Genomic DNA, 6,171 nt, shown 5'->3' with positions numbered 1-6,171 from the left:
GTGCTGTGGATGAGATGGACCCAGCCAGATCTGCCCGGGCCAGGAAAGGCGGCATGCAGCTTTAGTCGGCTCCTCGCGTGCTGCTGGGGATGGGAGGAGCCCGGCCGGGTCTGCACCAGGCAGCAGAAGCGGTGGCAGAGCCGTGTGCCACTCGGGACTGACTGGTGCAGGCAGGGGGAAAGTGCAGGTGAGCCCCTGCTACTCTGGCCAGGCTCGTCCCATCCCGAGTGGCACATAGCTCTGCTGCCACTTCTGCTGGCCAGTGCAGACCCGGCCAGGCTCCTCCTGTCCCCAGCAGCACGTGAGGAGCTGACTCCAGCTGCATGCCACTTTTCCTGCCCAGTACAGACCCAGCCAGGTCCGTCCCATCCGGAACAGTATGCAACTGAAGCCAGCCTACCAGGTGCTGCTGGGGACAGGGTGAGCCTGACTACCAGCAGAAGCGGTGGCGGAGCCTCGTCCTTTTGGGACCAGCTGGCACAGGTAGGGGGAAAGTTCTGGGGGAGGTCTGATGTCCCTGAAACCCCACTGCTGGGGAGGATGTTAGATGGGTCACAATCCCTTGCTACCTGGTAAGTTGTGCAAGGGGAGGGACTTCCGGTGGCAAAGGTCAGGGGTCAGGGGCAGGGCTTCCAGTCCCAAGATGGCGACAAGGGGGTGGGGCAGCTGAAGGGGCGAGGCTACCCATGTGGCCCTTGACAGCTTGCCAAACTCATCAAGCGGCCCTCCGCCCAAAATAATTGCCCACTCCTGGTATACCCTCTTGCTGTGCAAAAGCTTGTTTTTGCTTTTGCAACCTCACCTAACAGTACACTGCATATTGGACACTGCTGAAGAAAAGAGAGAGGCCTAGCCAAATTAAAGGCCTTTTCCAGTATGTGAGACATGAGGCATTGATCACTGATGGCCTGTTATAGGGCCAGATAACAGTTGCTGAAGCTTCAATAGTTTATCTTCTGACCTAATAACAGTAGGGTTATTTGATTGTTTTAAAATTTCTTAGCAGTTAAATGGATGTATTTTTATATAAGAAATGTTTAGTCAGGCATGACAGGGGAGTGACTGGTATTGCCTGTGGAAAGATTGGCTATCATTGACTATTTTTCCCTTTACTCTTGAAAGGAATTCCCACAGGAACAGGTAAATAACCTGGAGTGGGTCAGCTTGGGAAAGCTGACTTGATTGCTGCCCCTTTGTTGCAATTACAAAGAGAATAGCATGCTCTCTGAAGTGTTCCAGTCTCAAACTTTCCCCCAAGATTTACATTCTCTTAGGGCCTGATTCAAAGCCCACTGAAGCTAGAGTGATCTGTGACTTTTAAGATTCGAAGGGCAACCTGTGCACTCTCGGAAAGAACACTCCCCTCCAAATGATTTTGAATAAAGAACTCACCAGCCTAGTGTTTCGAAGAATTTCCCTTGCAGACCTTCTTTAGCCAACCAGTGACCCACAGGAAGAAGTTCATCTGGATCCTTTTCTCTATCCCTATTCCTAATTATTACATTTTGTCTGGAGTTTGTTTAAAAAATAACTGTTTGCCGGACACTGCTTTCCTTCTGTCTTGCAAAATACCCAGAAGTTTCCCATATAACTGTCTCCTCCTTATATTCACATCTTTACCAACTCGCCCAAATGAACTTTAAGCATTAAATTTGATCAGTAAGTCCTTTACAAGCTGTCCTCTGATAGGCAGAACAAAACAAATGTTATGATCCGGTAAGTTATCCTCCTCACTTGTGACCTTCCAGCTTTAGGCCCAAGCCAGAGGTTGACCATAAGGTCAATGCTTTATGCCAAAAGCAACCCACATGCATTTTGTTAATTACAAATAGCAGTTCTGTGCGGTCCAAATTATTGGCCGTTATCAAAACGACCTCCCAGTCATTTTCCCCCATTGCTGACTAATAATTAACAGGCTTTTTAATGCACTACAAAAAGACCAATTAACCCTAAAGCATTTAGAAAATGACATATGAATTACTTGTAAAATGTTTCCATAAACATTAAATGTCAGCCAATTACATAAGGGAATAATTGCTAAAGTGACATTAAAGAGCTTAAAAGGGGGGAAAAAAGAAAGGTTGCTTAAGTAGTACCTTAATTCTGAGAAAACCTGCTAATAGCTTTGTTTTTAACTACACCAACCCTGGTCCATGTGAGTCTAAACAGGCCAGGGCAGCCCAACTCTGCTGTATTTTTAATAAAGGAAGAAAAGTGAAAGGTGATTTGACCTTGTGCATTCTTAAAACCCTTTGTATGGTCAGTCAGAGTTGCATAACATTTTGAGATGCCACTACTGGAAATATAAAACCAAGAAGAAACCAGACAAAATTTTATCTTAGTTTTATTTTCCCCATGGCCTGGAATAGACTCCCCCCAGAGGTAGTGCAGGCACCTCTGGATTCCTTTAAGAAACACTTGGATGCCAATCTTGCTGGGGTCATTTGACCCCTGCTGACAGCCTTCCCTTTGGTTAGGGAGCTGGATTTGATGATCTTGCAAGGTCCTTTCCAGACCTAATGTCTATGAAATCTATGAAGTGGGTGATTCCACCATAGTGTCCTCAGCTAATTGAATTGATTTTTTTAAGCTTTGCATTGTACATTATATTCCAGATTTTGCTAAAATTTGAATATTGGACAAGGTCTCTTCTGTATCAGTATTACAGAGTCGTGGTCACTTGCTGCTGTGTAGTTAATAAATTTGTTCTGGTTATACTTGGTGGTGCTTCACCTTTACTGTTTGAAAAATGCAAGTTTGCATACCTTCCTACTGGCCCCGTGATGAAGCTTGACGCACAGCATTCATTTGCTTCTCTGCAAAATCTTCACCTTTAATTTTCTCCTTGGTAGCCTAGCAGATTCATCAGGTCTCTTTTGGGGTTCTTACTGCTAATATTCTTGAATAAAGTATCGGTATCCATGTGTTTATCCATCTGCTCTTCAAATTCCCGTTTACCTCTAATTTTCATATTAGGCTTTACTTGCTTTGGTTTATGCTATTTTCTATTGAGTTGGGATGGGTTTCCCTTTTTCTGAAGGATACAGAAAAAGTGTCTTGACTTTAGGACTTTGTCATTCAGTCTCCCCACCTCTTCCTTGAGTGCTACCCTGTTTCCTGTATTATTCAAGGGAATTATGTGTACTTTTGGTGGCTCTTCTAAGTTCTTAAGTAGTCTTCCTGATGATTTTGCTGAATTTTAAATACTCTCATTTGAGTAGGGACTTTTAGGGATGTTTTTACTAGCTTTCTAACTTTTATGAGAATCCTCCTTCCTAAAGAAACTTATGGTGTTAATTTTGGCAACATTCTTGCCCTGAGGACACTGAGTACAGTTGTGGCATAGCCACTCACTGAGGAGTGATTAACACTTAGTATAACTGCCAGTTGTTGGTGCGATTTTTTTTTTTTTTCTTTCCTTTTTCCTCCCCTGTCTCAACAGTTATAACAATATATTTCCTTTTTCATGTACTTTAACTAACTAGTGATACAGTAAAATTATCAAAACTTTCTAATCTAGACAGTTCCTTAATGAGTATCAACTCTAGGGACTCACCTAATTTCTGCTTGTTACTAAGGAATAAAATGAAACTCACCTTTCTTCCTTTGTGCTGTAGATATGCAGGAAAATGAAATTTGGTGTATTCTGTTTCACCCAGGGCAAAGTGAGCATTTTCAATGTTGCAGTGTTTTAGGCTTGCATTTCACTGGCAAAGCTTTTTTAAAATTAATTTCATAGATGCCCTTCATTTATATCAGCTCCTCTTCCTTAAAGGTATTTTTTTGCATTAATGCCTTGTACATGATAGCCTGCTTGTCTACTTAATGAGTTATGCAAGATCAACCACCCATCATTTTGATCTGTCTTATGTAAAAAGTCTCCAAAGTATATATTTTAAACCTTTATTCTCCAAATACCATCAGCAGGGGATTGCTCTATACAAACATTTGAGCTCACAATGGCAGAAAGATATGAAAATTCAGAGAAGTAGGCATCTAGTTCTTTTACCATCTAGGTGTAGCAAGAAATCTGAAGGTGCCTTTGCCAGATCTTTGGAGGTTTGTTGCTTGACATAATAGAGGGGAGATGGAGGGAGGGCCCACAGAGCTGAGAGCAAAGGAATGAGGCAGAGTCTTGAACTTTGCTTGCTGTTGTGTGGGGAAACCAGCAAAGAGCAAATCCTGAAGAAATGTCATTTTGCTTTAGAGAACAAGTTGAATTGTGAGGGGTTTTTTTTTACTGGAAGCCAGCTGGAAGTGTTGTGCTTCTGGCAGCCCAGAGCCATGTAAAATGAAAGTTACGGTTATTAGTTTTTAAAACCACAAACGCTTGAACTAAAGTGCTTATAGTATCACTACTACTACTGAACTACTCTGGCAAACTTTTTTTTTCTTTTTAAATGGTTTTGACACAAAGTTGAAAATATTCCCTCAGTGATAAGGTAAGTTCACTGGTTACTTGAGTTGCCATATTGGGAGTAACAAAGTGTCCATGTTTTCGAGATAGTCAGAACCTTGGAGGGGAATGGTGAGAGCAGTAAGTGAGCAGAATGTCTGTCTGCCAGAGACTTTCAATAAGGAATAACTGTGGTTGTACCAGGTGCAGTTAAATTTTGAAAAAATATAAAATGTTTAGCTAAAACGAGGAATTGTGTGGAACATAAGTTAAAATATTAAACTAAGTTTATTATTAACACATTATTGGGTCAGACGCTGCAGCCCTTGAAGTCCTTTGGAGGTTTGCCTGGGCTAGGATTGGGTAAACTCTAGGTAAATGGAACTTAACCTTCAACAGCTAGAGGGGAAGTTCATCATTACATGAATCCTCACAAAGTTGAGAAATAAATAAACCTGGGTTTCTTAGGCATTTTAAGTGCAGTTGGGTGCCCATATCTTATAAAATCAGTGGGTTCAGATGCATAACTCTGTTTATCCTCCTTTGTAGACTTAATTTAGTTAGGTTACAAAATGCATGTGCAAATTATTATGAAATAAGATGTGGCATTCATTAAAACTATTGGCTCCAGGTTAAGGTCTGAGCAATATTTTGGAGAAGGATCAGTTAATATCACTGCTACACCTCTCTGGGTATATGTATTTCTCTTTGTTGTGTCCCCGCATTGCCTCCCCATCTCTCTGTGCTGAGTACCACACTGTCAATGCTGTATTTTATGTAAACCAAGGAAGATAGCCACATGCATGATACTGAGCCACACCCAACATTGAGTATTGTTCCTTCTGGGTAATATTGCCTTCATCATGGAAAAGGTTACATTCAGTAGGCTGAAGAAATATTTGCTGCCTATGGAATTAGCCCTGAAAATAAGATTTACCTGTTGGTGGAATTTGCTTTTTGTCATTTTTCTGTGTTTATATGGATTGGTATCTGACATGAATGTTCTGACACTGTTGTTTACACCCAACCAAAGTGGAGGCAAGATGAAACCAACTCCAAAATCTTCAACTTAGCTTTGAGATAACCTTTGACACTAATTTTGCATAGGGATCTTGTATGCAAGGCAATGGCAAATCAGATCTGTCATGTTCCCTTTCCCTCTCCTTTTCCTCCTTTTGCAGTGAATTTGGGTTTTTTGAGTTCCCACCAAGTTCTGGTGTATGAGATATGTAGGAAGAAGGTGTCTGTTTGCTGGGCCTTTTTTCCCCCCGCATCAGATCACATTCTGAAGTTTCAGATCACACATTAAAATGCTGTAACAAAGTTAGATTTATAATAGCTGTTATAAATAATAATTAAACTACCCATGCAGTGTTTGAAGCTGATGAGTTTTTGGGCAACATTTGAAAGAGAGGGGATGGAGGGTGTTGAGGTGATTGGCAGGGGTTATTGTGGGGCCCCTGGCATGGCTTTATGAGCACTCATGGTGCTCTGGCCAGGTGCCGGATGACTGGAAGAGGGCCAATGTGGTACGCATCTTCCGAAAAAGGGAGGAGGGAGGACCCGGGCAACTATAGGCCCATTAGTCTTACTTCGATCCCGGGGAAGCTCTTTGAGAAGATTATCAAGGAGCACATCTGTGACAGGCCAGCAGCGGGGATGATGGATTGGGGCAACCAGCATGGGTTCATTAGGGGCAGGTCATAGATTCATAGATGTTAGGGTCGGAAGGGACCTCAATAGATCATCGAGTCCGACCCCCTGCATAGGCAGGA

General features: G+C 42.4%; 1 protein-coding gene and 1 long non-coding RNA gene across 2 annotated transcripts in view; one reads left to right on the top strand and one right to left on the bottom strand.

Moving 5' to 3' along the window:
- Positions 1 to 1,607, bottom strand: part of LOC112549460 — a 15,312-nt gene extending 13,705 nt beyond the window's left edge. The window contains exon 1 of the long non-coding RNA XR_003092869.1: positions 1,393 to 1,607. This is a non-coding gene — a long non-coding RNA (uncharacterized LOC112549460). The remainder of the gene's footprint in view (positions 1 to 1,392) is intronic.
- Positions 1 to 6,171, top strand: part of SLC4A4 (solute carrier family 4 member 4) — a 307,465-nt gene that overhangs the window by 107,619 nt on the left and 193,675 nt on the right. The gene's annotated exons all lie outside the window — the stretch shown is intronic.

This window comes from Alligator sinensis, unplaced genomic scaffold (assembly GCF_000455745.1).
Source record: "Alligator sinensis unplaced genomic scaffold, ASM45574v1 scaffold222_1, whole genome shotgun sequence".
Lineage (NCBI taxonomy): Eukaryota > Metazoa > Chordata > Crocodylia > Alligatoridae > Alligator > Alligator sinensis.
The sequence above is the reverse complement of the archived record's forward strand: the minus strand, read 5'-3'. Positions and strand labels throughout refer to the sequence as shown.